Below are 23,140 nucleotides of genomic sequence, written 5' to 3' on the forward strand. Positions count from 1 at the left end.
ACACCAGTGGTGTGTCGCTGCAGCTGTAAAGGTAACTCATCAATCCTCACATCGGGAATGCCAAGAGTAAGGCTCTCAACCTGCTCCTGCACAGCTGTAAGGGTCTCAGTATCGTCAAGGTCGCGAATAACAGCTCTCCTAGCAGGCTCCACTGCCGGGGCAGCAACTGGCGGTCTCGGACGAACTGCTGGACGAACATGACCAATAATTGCATGCACCCAGAGTACGATTAAAAGTCTTGATAGAATAAAGCACAAAAACATTATAAATAAGAACAGTAAACAGTAATGTGGTCAAAGAGTTTACCAATGGCGCCCCACTGTTCGCCATCTGGTAGCACCAAATCCGGATCACCTCGGAAATCCATACCCACATATGGATACTCGAAAAACGCCATCTCCTGGCGCTCGAACCACCTGAAGAAGGCCTCAGTAAAAGTAATCTGAGGTTGACCAGCATGCCTAGACATGTGATCAACCCACCTCTGCATGCGTGGCTCGGCCAGAGAAGGCAAGTCGAGTATGATGTACTGAGGCTGCATCAGTGGGATTTTCTCCAAGGCGAAGGCAGTCAGAATAGAACCAAATCCAAAGTTCTTCAGCTTCCCGTCCTTTACCTTGGTCAATTGACTTTTCATCTGAACAAGTACTGCATCACACCAGTTGAATACTTTCGGTTGGAGACACTCCAAGGCGTGCTGCATATAAGATCTGTTGGCAACATGTAGAGCTGCGCTACCAGCCATCCTACCAATAGTGTACAGAATGGACCTGAGAGCCCAATCAGTAATCTCACGGATAACAATCTTGCCATCTCTGCTCGGCTGAGAACCTTCCCTACAATACTGGTGGACATAATCTCTGGTGGAATCAGTCCCCCGAGCCGTACCTGACAAGGAAATGGGGGCACCTCGTCTTGACAACCCAGTCAAGAAGTACATGTCCTCCATGGTCAAGGGGATAGACTTTCCCCTAATCTGGAATACTTGGTTAACAGGATCCCAAGCATCAAGCATATACTGCAGTAAAGAAATCTGTGCTCTCATGCTAGAGATAGGGAAGAACTTCAGCAGGCCACATTTCCGCAGCGCGTTCACCGTGACCGGGTCATGGAGAGCAATCATGTCCTCCTCTTCATGTTCTCGTTCTCACCACGTAAGGGACATTTTTTTCAAAGTTCCCTGCAAAGCAAGCAAGAGAAGGAGTAAGTTCCTGATTTCGATGAAAAAATGGCGAAAATTCATCAAAAAAATGACTTGAAAACCCATTTTTCTAAGCCCAACGCAGGCAGAGAGTCTCCCAACTACGCTGAGGGTCAGGCTGCCTTAAGGCAGCTTGACCTTCAGCGCAGGTTTCGAAAGGGGAACCTGCGATGAAGTTAGGGCAATTTTGCAAAACCCCTGGGGCTCAGAAACACTGAAAAATAGGCCTAAAACTAGAAAATGAAACCATGAAAATAAAGAGCTAGGGTTTAGCTCCTACCTGGTCCAGACGGCACCGAAAATCGGCCGCAGAATCTCCCGGAATCAGCTGGTGAAAATCAAAGGGGAAGAGGCACCTCCAGAGCTCCAACAAACCAAATGCAAATGAAATGGTAAATGAGAGGTAAAAACACCTTTTAATAGCTTTTTACGCAGTTTAAAGTGAAATATTAGGGTTATAATCTCATTTTCATGCAAATATTATTCATTTCTAACAAAGTTTGTTGCAGCAATCGAAAATGCAGTACTATACTTGAAAAGAGAAAAGCTAGTAATGGTAAAAAATCAAAATTTGACCATATAATCGAGCAGTTTTACCGCGGAATTTATGCTCGTTAAAAAATAGAAAAGCGAAGATCCGAGCAGTTTTAACACATAGTTCATGCTCATTAAAAAATAAACATAAGATTGAGCAAGAGTTTCCTCCAGAGTTTAAGCTCATTAAAAAATGAACCTATTCCGGTAAATAACCATTGTGATCGTAAATTTATTAGCCATAAAAAGCCTTGGTCGTGTTTGCACCTGCCACCTCCATTCCATTTGGCCGATCGTTCACCCCCATATGATTGTTTACCCATTTTGAGGAACAGCTGCGAAGAGTGATTTCACTTAGCCATCCTTGTGACACTGCCGTGATTGGAAAATTCCAACCTGTACCTGGAATCTGCTACTATCCCTGTTTATCACTCGTTCCTCAAAAGACGAGTCTTCTTTGAGCTCTTTTCTCCTGACTCATAAAATATGAAAAGTTTGCCGAGTTTTAGCCTTCCAGCTCGTTAAAAGGACCGGAAGAGCTATCCCTCCTCTAGATTTTAATCTTTTTGGACCTGAGGGATTATTACACAAAAAGGTCGAGCGCTTGTTTTATTCGGCTCGTTAAAGTTATCGAAAACTCATCCCTTCTTTATTGTTTTATACTTTTTTGGACTTAAGGGATTAGATGACGAAAAAGGAATTTTGGAGTTAACTTTCTGTACCTTTTCAGACTCTCTAAAAATGAAAAGGACCGAGTTTTCTTTGTCGTTAGACTCGTTAAAATGATTAAATAGCGACAAACTTGTCTTTAGACGAGAACGAGTTTCCCTATCGCTAGGCTCGTTAAAACATAGCGATGGGCTTGCCCGAAGGGCAGGCTATAGAACAAGCATATGTTATCCTCCTCAAGCTTGACAAAAATAAAGAGGTACTGGTCAGAAATGACTGGGGAAAAATTGGGAGAACCTCAAAGCTTTAATGGTAGCAAGTCGCTCTTGAACATGACACCTTTCCTCTGTATCACATCGGGTTGGGTTGTTTCATTCATCGGTCTCATCACCATGGTCTTCGCCAAACCATCCGCATTTGGGGTAATGCTACCGATCCATCGCATCAGTGTCGTTATGTGTTCAAGAGATGTTGTTCAGAAAGAGTCAACTGTGTCCCATCCACTGCCATACATTATCCTTCATCCACCCATGATCGCCACCCTGAATCATATCTCACAGATTGTTTTCACCTCCACTAAAATCATTAGCTCCGTTCCGTGTCACTGATGTGGGATTCATTAAGGCCCTCCTTTGACGGATCGCTTCTTGTCAACTTCAGCTCATTATCCAAGGAGTTGATCTAGGAACAACCCCCTCAGTACTTTGAAGCTTGCATGCCTCAATGGCAAGTTTCTCACTTCCGGCGACAGGTATACATCAATGACCTTCGACCAGAAGATTTTGCGTGGTGTTCGATGCTAGGTCCTTTATTCACACCACGTGAATTGTACTGCAATACCTTGAGGGTCATTATCATTATCGGTGATTCCTCTCGCGCTTGTTAATGGTTTACATTATTGACCAGTAATCAAGCGATGTCTTTCCATGTTCGACTTCAGCGCAATTCTCACATGGATTGACTTGTACTTAGAGTGAAGATCGAACGAGTTTGAAGACCCCGGATCTAGTTTCATCCATCCGGGCTGCGATATATATTCAGGAAACATAAAGACATTTGACATGTACATCATTGCAGCAGATGATCATCCTACTCAAAGGATGATAATTTCAGCAGGGAATTATCAGTCTACCATCAGACGATCGTCTGTTCTATGTACCAAAATGAATTTATAAAGCTGAGCATGGGAATGCCCGCCTCAGCTAGATCATGAAAGCAGAATGAAAAATAATGTATTGTATTGTATTTTATTATAGGTCACCTCTCAGTGATTGAATGAACTTCGAATCCTCCTGATAAAGAATTTCACCCGATAAACGACCTCATACTTTAGGGGGCAACTGTTATAGACATTTTTGTGCCTTACAGCATGAAGCATGAAATGTCAATAATCTGAGGGATCCAAAGTCCCTAAACATGTTGTTCCTACCCCTAGAGGAACAAGGTCACCAAACCACAGCACTAAATATCAGTTCTCCACCTAAAAACACTCAAAAACAAGCAAATTCTGGATCATGTCAACTGCTCCACTGAGCATCTGCACTGAATGTCAACTGCTCCACTCTGTACCTGCGCTGAATGTCAACTCTAATGAAGGCTACCTGTGCTGGGCGAGATTGGCCAAGTGGCACATTCATTCACCAAAGTTTCAATGCCCAGGAAGCTTCCAAAATGACACTTGGATCAAGGAATTCGCCTTGTGATGAGTAAGAGGATCTAGATCTCCAAGTGGAAGCAAGAACCTCCAAGTGGACTCAAGAACTGAAGAATAACTGAAGTGGGAGAGGACACTAGTCAGCTTCATGCCAGCCTCAAGCTGACTCATCCTTTCTCCAAAACTCCTATATATAGAGCTCTCTCATGAGGTCTAAGGAGGCTGGAATCTGGTGAATGTAAGGAAGTGTTGTTGGTTTGAGTATAGAACTATTGGGTGATTTGCTTGAAGGAGGTGAAGAGGATATTTCTTTCTGCTGGGAGGTGTTGCTGGATTGGGCCTCTTATGGTTGTAACACTCTCAGAACTTTACTTCTTCCATTAATAAAGCATTTGAGGTTCTTCTATATGCATGTGTCTCAATGGCGTATTGATACTGGTATATTTGATTTATTCTAATCCTTGAATCAATTATGAATGTATGCTTCTTGTAGTTTCCCTCTCTTGTTATTTTCCAGGATCTTTGTGTAGCTGGGCCAGCAAAAGAGCAAGGAGCTGGGAGCAAGCAGCAAAGAGAGAAGATTGGATCAATCATTAGCGGAAGACAACGGTTAGTGGATCTCTTTCTCCCCTCTCTTACATCTCATAAAGAAGTAATCTTGAATAGCTTTGCATTTGGTTGTTGCTGAGGTACTATCACCCTTAGAGTGGGATAGGGTCATTCGGTATTGGATACTTTTCCCAACAACACCTCTGTTCCTGTTGCTCTACTTAGTTGGTCTTGATTTCTGAACCTAAGTCCATTGATCTCCCTTCTCTTTCTCAACTGCATCCTCTGATTTCTTTTTACAATGCTTGGAAAAATGCCCGTAGCCATGGCAATGTCTACATTTAAATGGAAGTTTCTCATAATCTAGAACTTGTATGTGTGACCAATCAGGCACCATGAGTTTAATGGCTTCAGGGAGACCTTCCTCCAGGTCTACTTCTACACAAATTCTAGCACAAGAATATTGATCTCTTCTTTTTGCTCGGTCGATGTATTTTCCTAGCTTGTTGCCTGTGGTTTCCAAGGATTTAGGGTTCCAGTAGTGAAGAGATTGGTGGGGCAATCTCACCCATATCGGAATGGCCGAGGGCACATCCTGGGTCGGTTCGAAGTCTGGAGTCTATTGATTCATATATATTCCCTGAGGCCCCATGAAATATGGGTCGTTTCTGAATATTATGTTTCTGTCTTCTACTACTTCGAATACAAAAACAAAGAAGCCTTTGCTGACGAAATGGCTTTTTATTCCTTCTTTGACTAGTGAATGTTAGTTACTTTGGAGCCAGGCTTCTACCACTTTTGGTGAGGGCCATAAGCCTATGAGCTGACCGATAAGTCCTCTTTCTTCTAGGTTTAAAGCGTCTTTGCAAGGCTATTCAATGGGCAAAGAAACTATGGGGATAGTTGCCAATTTTTTAACGAACTTCTGTTGGTTTTCAGACGCTGGGATTTTATTGCAAGCTACAACTAGATCCCGGAATGCGGCTATCTCTGGTGGCAATGGATTTTCCTTTTCTCGGCCCCCTCTTGGGGCCATGGCTCTGCAGCTTTGAGGTTGGTTGTGTCTTTGTGTGCTCCCCTGGCTTCCTTGTCAGTTGGGGGTAGTACCAGGTTCTCACTAACTGGTTCCTCTCGTGAAGGTTGCTCCAGGCTCCCGCTCCGCTCCCAAAAACCTAGATGAGCATTTTAAAATAGAGTTACAGAGTATAATAGAATATGTGTCTACAATTTCTCTCCAACCACCTACCTTTATTGTACCAATATTATCAGTTAATCAATTAACTGAGGTCAATGATGAAACAAAACATGTGCCACACACTTCAAATATTGGAGTGACTAAGGGAGCATAAAACTATAAATTTATGGATAAAGAGGTATGTGTTTTTTAAGTACCTATTACCTATTATTTAATATTATTAGGAAGTTTTATGAAATACTCTTTGAGTACACTCCTCTGCCATTTGATGTACTTAGTATAACAGTATTATGCATCCACATAATCATGATACAATTAATAATGCACTCATTTCTAAAACTGAAACTAGTCTGCATGTAATGCACATTTTAATATATTAATGTTAATATGATCATTAATCTCACAATATATAATTTTGCCTATAATTTTGTGATTTTCAATCACAATATTTATTTTATGATGTGATTTTGCAAATAATTCATTTTGCTGCCTTTCTTATGGGTTCCATATTATATATATTTTTTCTTGCATAATGGTACAAGTTGCTACACTAGGTCACTGAATCCAGAAACTAGAAAATAACAATAATGTGAAACTTTTTTCTAGGTAAACCAAGAAGTTGTAACTAACATGTTTTACTCTTGTCCTTTTTGAACTTTTTTTGTTTTAAATTGATACTAAGGTATTTTTTTCACAAGAAGAATTATGATATATTGATTTTTGTACTAGGCCTCTACAAGGTATCACTATGTGCTTCAGCTCAATATTGATATCTAGTTAAATATAACTATTATTGTAGTAATACAACAATACATAAATAAAACATGCTTTCATGTACAACAGAAAAAATGCTTTTTGTCGCATATTAAACAATCTATACATGGTTATGTTTGATTTGTGCTTATATTGTCTCAGTTACCAACCTTGCAGGAAATTTCATGCTTCTCGAACACTAGAACCACCATGTGTCTTGGATACCCTTCTATTTCCCTCATTGTTAGCATAACAAAATTTGTCACTTTGCCTAGTTTTTCATATCTCACTTTGTATTTTATCATCCAATATAACTAGAAGTATAGAAATGGTATTTCGTGAGTGAGCTATGAATAAAAAAACATTGATTAACATTAATTCAATCTAAGGATCCTTGGATATAGAAAGCATCTCTATGCAACCCTAATCAAAGTGTTTATTGATATATTTTTGTTAACAAATTACACAACATATATCTTACAATTATTGAGAAATATTCCATTTTTGTACTCATTTTCCAGGATTCTGATTGAAATAAAGACATATGTTATCAATGTTATTTCCTTCCATGTACCTGGTCAATGTTCATAGATTTTCTCTTGTTGATTTTGCAGTTATGCCTTGTGCGGGATAAATGGAAATCAGTGCCATCATATAGGAAACCAGTAAAAAATATGATAGCTATGTTGTATGTCGTGATCTTAGGTATACTCTCCTTTATTCAGAGATTTAGAACCCAAAAAGTTCATTACTCATTTTCCCCTGATATTCTGATATGGTTCTTATTTGTTGCTTTCACTACAATATCGTTACACATGATACAAGTGTCTTCAAATCATTTTGTTGCAAAAATATCTTTAATTGCTTTGGAAAAAAAATCAAAACAACCTTGTATTTTAGATGGAGGAATAGTTCTATGTATAGCAAGTATATAATATGCTTTCATTTGCCTTTACAATTTGTTTCTTTGTTATCAAACACAGTCTACATTATTGACTTTAACTATGACACATGTAAACAATTATTTAGAAATTACCGAATCTAGCCTTGATCTCTAGTTTCAAGTTACTAAAATCCAAAAATTTATTTAGACATTTACTAATCGAGTCTTTATTGCTAATATTAAGTAAATAACAAAAAAGAGCTAAAGGTAGAATTTCATATATCAGGCATTTTTCATTCTCAATTGTAGTTAAGACATGAGCATAAATTAATTCAACAAAAGAGGAATAAAAACCCACTATGTTACTGCTAATGTTCTTTTTTATTCAAAATAAAAAATAAATACTCACTCGTTCCATGATCCATGCTCTGTAATTTTTTGATATGAAAGATATGATTTAAAAATTTAGGAAATAATTGCCCGGATGCGGGTGAAACAACGTGCCATCAATGCAGGCACTTGTCTCAACACTTGGGACGAGCTTGATTTGATGGGCATACGATTTAAGGCAAGGGAGATTGGGTTCAATTCATTAACCATGTTAATAGTCATTAATAAGTTGCAGATCCGGAAGGACAGAGCCTTCAAGTCGAACGCGCCTGCTCAGAAATTGGATTGCGCAAGGATGAGACATCCTTATCCTCTGCCGGCGATGGAGGTTATGAACTGGCTATATAGGGGGCAGCACCAGTCACGCCAGGACCAGAGCAAGCAATTTGAAGTTCGTTTTTGGCAAGACACTTCTCCGGAGGGTCGTCTCAGGGTGGTGGAGCAGAGTTTCATTGCCCTCGCCTTAGGAAGTATGGCACGCAGCAGAGGAGTGCCTCGTCGAGGCGGTAGATCTGGTATCCACATTGTGTATGAGGAGGAGGAGCAGCAACCTGTTGCTCCCATGGCTGCCATGGACCCTTCGTCCTCCAGCTCCGAGGAGGAATTTCTGCTTCTGCCGGACTCTTACCAGACAATTTGCCTTCGAATTCCTTTAAGACTCTTGCGTTCAGATGTCATTCTTAACTTTTCGGTTTATCTCTCAGAGGCGGCTCCTGCAAATCTCTCTTCATCTTCTCCAGCCTCCGAGAACCTTCAGAGCAGTGAAATTTTACTGGGGGACATGCTCGGGAGTGTGTATCGAGTCCCATGGCCCCTGGCCGCCGTCGAGCCGGATGAACAGCCTCTGCAGGCTCCGGTCCAGACGAATTCGACTCAGGCCATGTCGGTGTAGGAAATTCCGCCTCTGGGTAATGCTACTCAGGATAGACGAGAGGGCCAAGATTCGGTTCAGCCAGGTTCGGATGGGCAGCTTTGATGTGACGAGGAGCTGGTTATCTGGCTCGATTTGCCTAGTCCGGAGCTGAGGAATCCACCGGGGTCGCCCAGCCACCCTTCCTGAGTCTACTTGGTTAAGCTTCTCCAGGTTTTTGTTTAAAGTTTTCTATGTATTTGATGGTTCTCAGTCTGGTCGTTCTCAGTTCTACTACTCTGCCTCCGCTTAGCGGTTTGTCTCTAGTGAGTACTGTGTCAAAGGTTAGCGTTTGTAGGCTTTACAAAGTCTGTGTTCTGTCTGTCTGCTGTCCGAAGAACTCACATGGACAAAGTTTTGTAACTGGGTCTCACTGGAAAGATAGTTTGTTTCAGTTGTTTTTGTCAGAGGGCTGGCCACGCCCCCCTCGGATGATGTAATCTTTGTAAATATTCTCTTACCTTAATATAGACTTAGACTTTACTTAGAAAAAAAAAAAAAAAATAGGAAATAATTTGCATTCCTATTATTAGATTTAGAAGAAGCCTTTTTTCTTTTCCGCATCCCAAAAAGAAAATGTTAAACAAATTTTTTGGTTTTTGAAGACTTAAGTTGAAGAATGGATTGAGAAACATTTTATAAAAAAAATTAACGTTTGGACTACCCGACCTTCTGACACGCGACTAGAAAGTGAGGATGATTAGGAATTTTATTATAAATAATCTTAGCAACCTCGACATCCTAGCATTGCGTGAGCTTCAAATTATTCAACCTAATGAAAGCAATCAACTATGGTATAGTTAGGGTCAGGATATAATAAGTGAATCACAAAACAAAAAACGCACAACTGCCTGACCTCCCAACTGTATGATCGACACAATAAAGATAAAAGTTGACTATGGTATAGTCAAAATCGAGATATAACAAATTAATCATAAAATAAGACACTCCCAACTGGCTGACCACTTGACCTCCGATCCATTTGATCATGCGAATAAAATACTATTTTTGTTGATTTGTTTGCAGTGCACTTTTTAATAAAAATTTTAAAAATTTGCCATTGCATATTCAATTTATTATTCATTAAATCAATAATAAATGTTTTAATGCTTTATCAATTCTCGAAAACAAAAATAATTGACTTGTTTATAGGGAATTAATGCACACGATCGTTTGTGATTTTCGCGTTTTTATAAACAATATTTTATGATTTTAGGCTATTATGCCTACATCCTCTTTTCTGAAGTATTGTTTGAAGAAAATTTGAATTAAGTAAACTCAGTACCAATTTCAAAAAACTCTGGGTAACCATAACCTCATATTTTTAGAGATTCTTGAGTGCAATTTCAAATTTTAATTTAGCAAAACTTATGTATGTTGTATTGGCATTTACAGGTCATAAAATGCCTAAAGAATTAAACTCTCTACTGGTAAATTTAATATTTTAAGGTATTTTTCCTACATGTTATTAGCTTAACTCTTATTGGAAGAAGACCTAAGTTGGGGCAACACAATACCAGTTTCAAAAAATTATGTGCAAGAATAATGTAATTTTTTTTACAAATTGTTGAATTCAGTTCCAAATTTTGAATTATCAAAACTTATATGTTCTTTTTTAATGTTTACAACTCTTAAAATGCAAAAAAAAACACAAAATATCCAATTGCAAATTTAAGATTTTAGGGTGTTCTCGTTGCATGTTTGTTTCTTAAATCCGGTGCAAGAACCACTGAATTAAGGAAACACAGTACTAGTTTCAAAAAGTTATGTATAATCATAACTTTATTTCTGTTATAAATTCTTGAATTTAATTTCAAATTTTAACTAAGAAAAAGTTATATATCTTTTGTTACTATTTACACGTTATATAATGGGAAAAAAGGGAAAATATGTAGCGATAAAGAAACAAATAAAGCAAATTAAAGAAAAGATTAAGAGCATGGATGTTGGACCAGAACAACAAGTGAACTTTGGCGCATTACTCATGTCAGATTCAACCTAGAATATGGAAAAAGCAGGTATGAGGAGCTATCAAGAGATATTTTAATTCTTTGAGCAAAGAAAATCGTTAAAAGGCCCAAGAGATACTGAAACAAAAAAAAGGTTTGAATCAATCAGAGCAACAAAGTTACAAAAAGTAGCAACTAGGGCCATAATTTTCCCTATTATGACATGATTTCCTGGATTTTCTATCGCATGATATTAAAAATTGAAGAATATCTAACCATCAAGAAATTTTGATAGCCTCCTAGAAATCTAAAGTGTTATCGGCCATATATAAGCTCAGTCCCTCGCAATCCCACTTAATTTTGAGTTGCTTCATAAGTTTGAAAGTACTGCCTTGAAGAAATGTAAATAGAATTATGATATAGTAATTAAAAAATGAGTGAGAGAAGAAGTAGAAGGTTTCAAGCTCAAAGGAAAAAAAGATTATCTAATAGCTATTTTTAAGAAGCGTTTTATATTTCTTATTAAAATGATAACTAGATTATATTGGGAACAAGATCTTGAGCATTGTAAAATTAAATGAATCCCAATGGCCCATAGCATTTTGAATGAGGGGAAATGCCTAAACTTGGCTGATCTGTTGTAAAAAAATATCACAAATTCAGTGAAACTATCAGTGTCATCTCCCCTAGGGTTCAATTATATTTTTAGTATGTCTGCCTATTTGTTAGATGATGTTATTGCCTAGATCCCATTTCCCCTCATGAAATGGAATTACCCATATGAAAAGTAACTACTGATTCAAAATTATGCTCGTGGAAGTCTAATTTTAAATACCATTTTTATGATATTTTCCAGTATGTTTTGATTCCTTTGCATCAAGTCTTATTTGGAACAATACCTCCCAGGATAAGTGATAATTTGAAATAATACCTAGAATCAATAGGTAGCTGGTTTGTTGAAGGATTATTTTCCTACGTCAGAGTTTTTGGTAGTGAAGTTGGTCCTGGTATTCTACCCAGATATATTCTGGAAAGACTTGCTTTGAGAGAAGTGGCTAACCAAGTTGTTTTGTATGGGCAAGCCAAAAATTTGAGTAAGCTATGAAACTCTCGCCTAGTTTCCCAATAAATTTTGGTTACATTAATATCCGAGACAAAGGGCATAGAATCAAAGAAGCTAACAACTTGAGGAACTTTTCTTATTAATTTTACCCCATTATGACTATGATCCTCAAGATTTCATTGGAAATCATTATATAATATTTAGTTATATTAAAATTTATATTCATCAGGAACTACCTTTTGAAGTGGTTTTTATATGCATTGATGATTTTCAGCAAGCTATTCAAAGAACCAAACTCCTACATAGTGAATTAGGATGATAATTGCAATAATTTACAGATCAATTGTACAAAAAATTTCTAAAGGAAAAGGCTCTACACCTCAAAATTTCATTCGAAGAGTTAAAGTCTACTGAATTTTTGTAATTTAATTTCAATGAACTCACTTTAGAGCTTTCTATTGTTTCTCAACAAGGAAAAGTAGTAGAAATTGAAAAATTAGAAGGTATTTTTCTCACGGGTAAAGATGTTGAATCCACATCAATATAAAATCCGAAAGAGGAATAGGAAGCTATAGGAAGAGAAAGGACTTTAGAAAAAGAAGAAACAATTGAACAAGAGATTATTGTCATTAATTATCCTAAGAAAATAGAGCAAGAGAAATCAGAAAGTGCAGGAGTCAAAGAAATGGAAATACCTAAGGAGAAAGAAAAACAGGTATATATTGAAACCAGTACCAAGCAAAATGAGAAAAAAATGAAATCTGATAACATACTGGATACTATATCTACTGTAGGCATCATTAACACTGATTTCTACTAAGATTCCTTAGGAATCATTCTTATTTAAACCGGTTTCTGAATTAGAGCCAATTGTAGATACTATTTTTTTTTTGATAGATTTTTTTTTATAATCAAACAAAATCAGTTGTCTAAAGAACAAAGGAAAGAAAACATGATACTTTGGAAACTGTATCTAAATTAAACTCGTAGGCTCAGGGAGACGTAAAAGAAAAATCTCGAGAATCTTCCCAAGCTTTAGGAGATTTTGTCAATTATAATCAATATCATTTGAATGAGCTTGTAGCTTCATATGATGACATTTTATAGAAAATTAAAGTTTTAGAGGAAAATTTAAAGAAAAATGAATTCTTTAGTGAAGAAAACTCGAAGTGGAATTCTACTAATTTAATTCAAGGATTTACTGTAGAAAGAGAAAACTCACAGAAATATTTTCAGAAACAATTGGAACAAGCGAATTCAAAACATGAACAAGAGATTCACTAATTGAAAAATTACATGAAGATCAAACCCGTATTTGGAAGGAAAAAGCAGAAAACAATTATGCCATTACACAACTTTGCAACATGATATCAAATCAATTAAATATCAAGTGAATGAGAATCATTAGGAAACATAGAGTCTCGACATTTTCAAAGCTCAAGATTTACAAATTTGTCTAATTTTAAGGAAGAATCAATCAAACTTCTGTAAAAAAAAAGGATAAAGTCTCAATGGTTTATCAAGAAATTAAATATTTAAGTGAAAGAATTGATCCATTGGTAAAAGAAGACAAATCAATTAAAAGCAAGTTTCTCTCTATACTTGATTGAGAAAATTGATTTCAATCTACTAAAATTCCAAGAGTTTCTAAAAGAGACAAAAGATTGATGCTTTCTTCGCTAACTTGCAAGGAGAAAGAGAAAAAAGAAATTAGAGCATGCATACAAACGACATATGAGAAATGTTTATCAATTTTGGAAAATGAACATACTTTATAGAAGAATTTTACCTATCAGATAGCAAGTCATTAAGGGAAGCAGTTCCAGAAGAATTAAAACAACCCACAAAAGATCATTTTGTCAAGGACAAAGTAGAAATAAAAAAAATTACATTTTGGACACAACAAAGCTTCCAAAATTTTCTGTAATTGCCTTTTGAGCAAATCAGGGTTATTGCCAAATTTGAGGTCAAATATCAAAAGAAGAAGAAAGATGCACAAGGATTAATTGTCAACTTTTAGATCAACATAAATGATAATTTCCTCCCATTTATTTCTCTTCACTCTACAAGTTATATTCACAATGGGAAGCCTATAACAAAGTCCATGTACCTGATTTGCCACTTAGTATCAATTACAAAGACTCTGAACATGAGGAGAAGATGCCTGCTTGCCTGCCAGATTTCAATTGAATATACAAAATTTTAGAAGTCCGTCTTTAGTTTCAGAAAAGAAAACTGTTGATTTTCATGTTCCAAGGTCTATTTTATTTTATTATTTTTTTGTATTTGTAAATCTTTATGCGTTGGTGCAAAGGTTCGAAATAATTAAGACTATAGACTTGAATTTTTTTAATAATTTTTTAAATGCAAACATTTTTCAACACCATTTTTAGTGGTCATGTGTAATTATTTGTGGGATTTATGTCAGTGCATGATTTTAGTACTTAATAAATGCCCATGATTTTACTCTATGACTTGTGTTGTTTTATTCTGAATGAATATTTGATAATTCTATATAAGATTCCTTATGAAAATTTTGCAACTTACATATTTTTATAATCCAAAATTAAAAAATTGTAGATTTTCTTATTCCTACTTGACCACTGCAATACAATACTCAAATGGGGGAAAGCTTTCTCTTTTCTATGACATAGAAATTGTTATTACTTTACTTTAAATTATGCATGTATAGGTATTCTAGAAAATACTCAAAAAACTGGTTGGACAGTATCAAAATATGAAAATATTTTTGAACTTTTATTTAAATTTTCAGCCAAAACTTATTTGTTCAATTTTGTGAATTCAATTCCAATCAAGAATTTAACTTTCATGATATTATGCGTGATGCTATGCTCATTTAAACATATTTTGTTTATGTATTGAAGATATATATTTTAACATCAAATAGTTCATAAATTCATTGTGTTGCAAAACCTTTCTCCTCTATATACCGATATGCATAGGGAAATAATGAGTTTATAGTATAAGCTTGTGAATAATTGATACATTGCTCTTGTTCAATTTTTATAGTATCCAGGTGCTATTTTAAGCAATTGGTAGCAGCATTATCATTGAAAATAAAAAAATTACAAAAAAATTATAGAATTGTTCTTTTCATATTAGACATATGGAAACATGGTGCAAGTGTATAAATAGACTCAAACAAACAATCATGACAGTCGTAATTAATGGAAAAAACCTTGAGCAATTTTTTAAACCGACGTTTCAGACTAGCTAGGTGAGTCCATCATCAGGGTAATGAGATATGTGTTTTGAGAAGAGAGAGTCAAGAAAATGTGAACCTATTAATAGAAGGATAGAGAGATAACTTTGGGATGGTTAGGTCGGCTTGATTTTCATAAATTTATTAATCAATTGATTAAATTAATTTTAACTTAGTTTTAAATTATTTTAATTAAAAATGAAATGAATTTAACCTAAATTAAAAATAAAATTTTATTATAAACTAAATTTAAAATAAAATCAATTTAATTAATTAATTAGTTAATTAATTAATTAAATTAATTTTCAATTTCGTTTAAATTTTATTTTTATTATAATTAATTAAAATAAAATTTTATTTTAAACTAAAATTTAAAATAAAATCAATTTAATTAATTAATTAATTAATTAATTAATGTTAATTTTAAATCTAGTTTATATATATATATATATATATATATATATATATATATATATATATATTAAATTAATTTTAACTTAGTTTTAAATTATTATAATTGAAATTGAAGTAAATTTAACCTAAATTAAAAATATAATTAATTAATTAATTAATGTTAATTTTAAATTTAGTTTATATTTTATTTTAAATAATTAATTAATTAATTTAAAAATTATATATATATATACTTGTTTTAATTTTATAAATTTATGAGTTGTAAATGCTGTTTCGAGGAAGAATTTGTATAAAATTAAGGTTACTTTATTTTATTGAGCAAGGGTTTCCAGGTATTACTTAGCTTAAGACCATCATCCCTATTCATATTATTAGAAGATTTGTCAATTTCAATTGCTTCTTTAATTCTTCTTTTTAAATAGTGGTCTTCCTTATGGATTAATTTAGCATGTTCCATGCATATATAGTGAGAGGAGGAACAAGTGTGCTCTGCAAGACCTGATTTATCAGACCTATTTCTAGTAATATCACTAATGTGTTCTTTTAATCTTACTCCAAAGGATCTCCCTGTTTCTCCTATATAAACTTTACCGCACGAACAGGGAATCGAATAAACGCCTTTGTGATTTTTTGGGTCATTTGCATGTTTAGCAGATTCAAGCAGGTTTTTTATGGTGTTATGGGGGGTGAAAGCTACCATAATGTTGTGCTTAGCGAGAACTTTGGCAATTTTGTCAGTGGTACCTTTGATATAGGGAAGGGAGATTCTAGGGTTTTCAAATGATTTCCTTTTGTTTCGTTTATTGGTTAAGGAATCTTTTAATATTTTGCGGATGGTGTGATGCTGATAGCCATTGTTTACAAAAAATTCATGGAGATGGATAAGTTCTTCATCTAGATGTTCTGGGTCGGAGATTCTAGAGGCTCTGGTGGTTAGGGTTTTGATGACACCCATTTTTTGCTTAGGATGGTGGTGGGAGTTTGCATGAAGATACCTGTCAGTGTGTGTTTGTTTTCTGAAGACTTGGTGGCTTAGCTTGCCATCTTTCTTGGTGAGGAGGACATCTAAGAAGGGGAGCTGGTTGTCTTTTTCAATTTCAATGGTGAATTTTATGTGTTGAGAGAGGCTATTTATATGTGATAAGAATTCCATGAGCCTATCCATACCATGGCTCCATTTAGCAAAAATATCATCTACAAAACGTTTCCATTCTTTCGGTGTAAAGGGGAAAGACCTAAGGGCCATTTGCTCAAAGTGTTCCATGTAAAGATTGGCAATCAATGGAGATAATGGAGAACCCATTGCAACACCATGGGTTTGCTCATAAATTTTACCTTTAAAACTAAAGTATGAAGATTTAAGGCAAATGCTTATAAGTTCCACTGTTTCTAAGTCTGTAATGTTCTTTAATACTTCTAAGGCTTCATCTACTGGAATCATGGTGTAGAGAGATACTACGTCAAAGCTGACCATTAGGTCATTGTCATTAAATTCTAGGTTTTTGATCCATTCTATGAAGGAAGAGGAATCTTTGATGTATGAGGGAGTGTTTCCTGATAAAGGTCTAAGTTTGCTTCCTAGATATTTAGCTAACCAATAAGTGGGGGATCCTATAGTGTTCACTATAGGTCTTAGTGTTCACTAGAGCACGCTTGTTCCTCCTCTCACTATATATGCATGGAACAAGCTAAATTAATCCATAAGGAAGACCACTATTTAAAAAGAAGAATTAAAGAAGCAATTGAAATTGAAAAATCTTCTAATAATATGAATAGGGATGATGGTCTTAAGCTAAGTAATACCTGGAAACCCTTGCTGAATAAAATAAAGTAACCTTAATTTAATACAAATGCTTCCTCGAGATAGCTTTTACAGCTCATAAATTTATAAAATTAAAACAAGTATATATATATATATATATATATATATATATATATATATATATATATATATATATATATATATATAATTTTTAAATTAATTAATTAATTATTTAATTTATTAATTAAATTAATTTTATTTTAAATTTTAGTTTAAAAAAAAAACAAAAATATTTTAGTTAATTAATTAATTATAATAAAAATAAAATTTAAACTAAATTGAAAATTAATTTAATTAATTAATTAATTAAATTGATTTTATTGTAAATTTAGTTTATAATAAAATTTTATTTTTAATTTAGGTTAAATTTATTATTATAACTAAGTTAAAATTAATTTAATCAATTGATTAATAAAAAAAAAATTTGAAAACAAGTATATATATATATATATATATATGTATATATATAATTTTTAAATTAATTAATTAATTATTTAAAATAAAATTTTATTTTAATTAATTAATTAATTATAATAAAAATAAAATTTAAACGAAATTGAAAATTAATTTAATTAATTAATTAAATTGATTTTATTTTAAATTTAGTTTATAATAAAATTTTATTTTTAATTTAGGTTAAATTCATTTCATTTTTAATTAAAATAATTTAAAACTAAGTTAAAATTAATTTAATCAATTGATTAATAAATTTATGAAAATCAAGCCGACCTAACCATCCCAAATTTATCTCTCTATCCTTCTATTAATAGGTTCACATTTTCTTGACTCTCTCTTCTCAAAACACAGATCTCATTACCCTGATGATGGACTCACCTAGCTAGTCCGAAACGTTGGTTTCAAAAATTGCTCACAGGTTTTTTCCATTAATTACAATTCTCTACGAGCCTGTATGGAATCTCTCTTCAATGACAGTCATTGATATTTTCTCCATATATCTACAAACCTTGGTCAATAAAGATTTTCTCAATTGACAATATGTCGAAGTGTCTAAGTGGGAATTGCTATGCACATTTGCATGGGCTAGTTGCTTCAGTTATTGAAGCTAGAATATCTATTTTGCTATGTAACAGAAGTGGCCCAAATTTTCCACATAAAAATTTTTGATTATCTTGAAAAATATTATATTCATGGCCATCACTGGCTAGAATGAACTCTAGATCTTAGTTTAATTTTAGTTTTAGATAGACAATGGGACCTTGTTACACGTTCTATGCAGCCATGCCAAATGAAAAAAAAAAATGGAACTTTGATCGAACACCTACTGACTTGTTCCAAGAGGATTTTTTCCATCTATCAACAATTTCATATTTAAATTGAATGAAAACATATCAATTGTTGCAATCATAATTGTACCTTGATCCCTATTCACATCCATAATTCTTATAATATAACAAACTCGTCTATTTCTTGTTAAAATGTTTATCTAACATAGAGACTTATGATATCAATAACTGAGTTGAGAGTCGAGAAAATAATTGTGAGTGTGCCCACAATAAACTCTTTTCACAGTCTATTAGACAAAGGAAAATCCAATCTTCTATATTTCTTTGTTCTATAATTATTTGGTATGGAACTTATAATCTAAATATTCACCAAAAAAATTGCATTCTTGTTATCATATTTACAACAAGTTTTTTCTTCCTTTGTGTGTCACAAAATCAATAAAATCAAAATCCTTTAATCATTCTTTTAATTAAATCAGAAGTCGGATCCACAAATTTTTTTTAAAAAGAAATACGACCTTCTGACTACCTAACCTTCCAAACACCAGACTACCAACACCGATAGACTATGATTTTTTTTATAAATAATTGGACTGACCTCTAACTTCAACAATGATGACTATCAAACTAGCTAACCCCCCGACTTCAACAATTCTTGACTGTAAAAATATCAACCTAATGTAACCACCCGACTATTAAATGACTCGACCTTTTGTCCACCTCACTTAGAATACTAAGTGACTATGATTTTTTTAAATAATCCAATTGTACTCTTGACCTTAGCATTGCCTGACTGTCAAACTAGCCAACCTCCAGACCTCAAAATTTCCTCACTATCACACTATATGACTTCCCGACCAAAAACAAATTCGACTATCAAACTACCCAACCTAATGAAACTACGCTACTATGGTATAGTCGGGCTCATGATAGAATAATTGTCATAAAACAAAAAATACCTGACTTTCTGACCTCCCAAATGTTCGACCTCCCGACAGTACCATCGACCCAATATTAAGTCAAAGATTGAATCCAGCAAGGTTTTGAAAAAAGTAACCTCCCGGCTACCCAACCTTCCCACCATGTGACTACCAACTCATAGTGACTATAAATGAATACAAACTCACCTCGCAAGCTTGAACTAAATGGATTTCGGCACTAATTTTCTTATGCTATTATGCAACTATTACTTTGTCCTACCAACTCTCCATTAATGACCTCGTTGCTAGAACCCTACAGATAACCTATGTGCGATGTCCAATCATACAACAAAAGAATCATGTTGGCCCAATCATAAGTTTTCCCACCCACGGTCCAAACTGCAACAAGGTAATCCTTATCCAATTATTTCTATAAATTCAACATTTTTCTCGTTTTCTTGACACTGAACATCCTTTCTTATTTTCCAAGAATGGTTGTGTCATGGCCCTTTGTCTTTGCACCACGCGTAGCCTTTAGTCGACATTTTTGCACTATCCTCAAGGACTAGGTGTGATGTTGTATGAACTACCTCCAGCTAATCCTCTCGATTGTGAGCTATTCTCAAGAATTCATTCCTCTTGTAGATCTAAATGACCACCTCGCCACTTTGTCAAAGTCATACTAAGACGTTCCATGATGTTACCCCTTCTAAGCTTGAGTTATAGATACATTGAGGAAGTACTATCTCGTGGCAGTTCTTTGCCTTCAGGTAGAAAATTCCTCACATGGTCGCATATGCGCTCTTGTAGTTCTTATCTGATAGAATCTTGAAGCCACCTTACATCGGGCTTCCACCTCACCCACCACACATAAACTATTCTAGAATTCTCGTGAACTCTCTCAGCAACTCCTCGACACTACTCATGAGTGACTGGGGCATTTGGCTATTGACAGGGACTTGTGATCCTCATTGCCAAGCTCCCTGTGGTGGGAATGGAGACTCATGCACAAGAAAGGTTAAAGCCTATAGAAGCACCACAACAAGACATAATAAGCATAAGTACATTCGTTTGATTTTTCACATACTGTTTTCCTGTCATGGAAATATTTTGTAAGCATATATCTTAATGTACACATTAACCGTCTATATCAAACAAATCATCTCTGGTATAGATTTGTACATTAATACAAAGAGTATCAGAACCCAATTGTTCTAAATGATCTTATTTTGCAATTTGAATAGATCGTTGAGGTCCTTAACTTCATTTATTGAAATTTTTATGATATCATTAACTATTTAGGAAAAACTATTATGGGACTCTTCTTCAGATTGAACTTCAGACATTCTGTAATTACTATTGTTTACTATATTAACTTATTTACTTTTTCATGGAAGCATAGGACACATGTGCCCATGCATAATGATAACCACAATCAATATACAAATTAAGAAAATACCAGTTCACAATTGCATCACATATATATTCAAAACAACACATATTGCATTTTCCATTTATCCATATCTATTACAATGACAATGCAGCTTAGCGCATTAATTGGAAATTGTAATCATACAATATTATTTTTTTTTGTCTACAGTATAGCTGAATTTGGCCCTCTATCCACATCATCTCTTCCAAATGTCTCTTTTCCTTTTGGAGCAAGTTTCTTGCTCCTCCCTTACTACTGGATTCTTGCTCTTCCAATCAATCCATAAATTATGTTCCCTTTTGCTTCTTGTATTATATCAAACAAGCATGGGCGTAAATATTTTCGTAAGACCATTTAATTTCAAATCCCATCCCCTTTACTTCATGGAGCACTAAGCCTTTAATGGCTATCGTCAAGTTCATGTTTCTTCTTTGCATAAAAAACTGTATCATCCCTAACACGAATTCTCCACTCCTAGCTCTACAATCCATGTTAACACGGATTCTCCATTCCTGGTTCTACAATCCATGTCCTCAAACTTAGTCACTTCTTTGTTTTGTTATTCCAAATATTACAACATATGTATATTCTTAAAGAGTTTAGACTTCTATGATCCATACTTTGATTATGATAATAATTTCGGCAAAATCACATAGAGAATCATTTGTGACGCGTTTAGAACCAACTAGTGTGGTTCATCGTCGGGACAAGTTGAGGAACAAATCTGAACGATCAGTTAAATAGTGCACGCACGTCCTCCAACGGCTATATTTGACCGAGCAACAGTTAAAAAGACTCTTAACGGCTAGATTAGATTAGGGCCTAGGGGAAAGGGTCAAGGTTAGTTAAGATAATCAAATAATATTACAATTTTTCATCTTATTATCATAATTATTAACTTCTCAAATAAATATTATTAATCTGAAAATAGACTAAATTTTATCTTATTTTATTAATTAGTTAATTAATTAATTAATTTAGCAATATTAATTAATTTATTTTCTATTTTTTATTTTTCATTATTATTATTATTATTAATTTATTGTATTAACCTTAAGTTAATAGTAATATTATTAAATTAATTTTTGGTTAATAGTAATATTATTATAGTAATTTCTAATTTAATATTATTAATAATATTAACCTAGAGTAAATTTTATTTTATTTTTATTTATTAATTTATTTTTATTTTAATTGTTTTTATTTTTATTTTTATAAAATTATTTATAAAAATAAAATGAAATAGTTTGATATTAATTTCAAAATTCTTGGTTTTTTATTTTGTTTTAAGCAATTAATTAAATCTAAACTTTCTTTATAAATGAACTTGAGCTATAAATTTATCTTTTTCTTCACACAGAACATTATAACTAAATAAACTAAAAACTAATACACATGAATCATGTATACAAACTACTCAATGAGTAGAAAATCACCTTGTAACAGGGGGTCAAATTCCCTCCAGCAGGCATTGAGCTTGACATGACAACACGACTCGACATTGTAATTAATAATAATTAATAGCAGAGCTTTACTGAATTTTATACCATAAATTCCTTTGAAGTGGAAAGTGACCGTTGAATATACCAATTAAATTGTTGATTTTTTTTATAAAATTTATGAAAACCTTATTCTAAAATTAAAAAACGACAACTCAAGATCGGCTGGCTACCGCGATTAGCCCTGCCATTTTCTTCATTGACGTAGGCGTACAGAGGACAAAACCATATCGATCAAAGTGTCGTCGCTTCAGAATTTGAATCTTTGAAAAAAAAAAATGTATGACAAACTTTGAGTCGGGCCGTCGATATATTAAAATTTAGCCCCTCACCTCATCGGTGGAAGTGGAAGATTATCCTCAATTCCTATTTTCACTATAAATTCATATTTAATGTGCTGTGACATGCCGAGGGGATAGCGAAATATAAGCACATAGTCATGACTGGAGGAAAAAAAAACTGATAAGGTCCCTATCACTCCCACATGTCAAGACTCATTAAATATAAATTTATAGTGAAAATAGGAATCGCCGAAAATTATCAATAGATTGGGACAAAAAGAATTACCAACCCTAGATCTGAAACTGTCACTTCATCATGATATGATGTTATGAATAAAAATCTGAGGATTACTTATAAATCAGTAAAAATATCCCTCTCCACTAAAATCCATGGTGATGAATTCAAATGAAAACTCATTAAACCATAATTTAATCCGCGAAAGTGAGTTTTTAAACGCGTTGTTGATGGATTGATTGATGTGGCCAACTGTCCCTCCCAACTTGTATCTAATTAAATAATGGATTATGACTTCAATCAATTAAAAACACGTTGGA

The sequence above is a fragment of the Pinus tabuliformis genome, chromosome 9, assembly GCF_031772625.1.
Source record: "Pinus tabuliformis cultivar Carrire ecotype Pingquan chromosome 9, CPIR1, whole genome shotgun sequence".
Taxonomy (NCBI): domain Eukaryota; kingdom Viridiplantae; phylum Streptophyta; class Pinopsida; order Pinales; family Pinaceae; genus Pinus; species Pinus tabuliformis.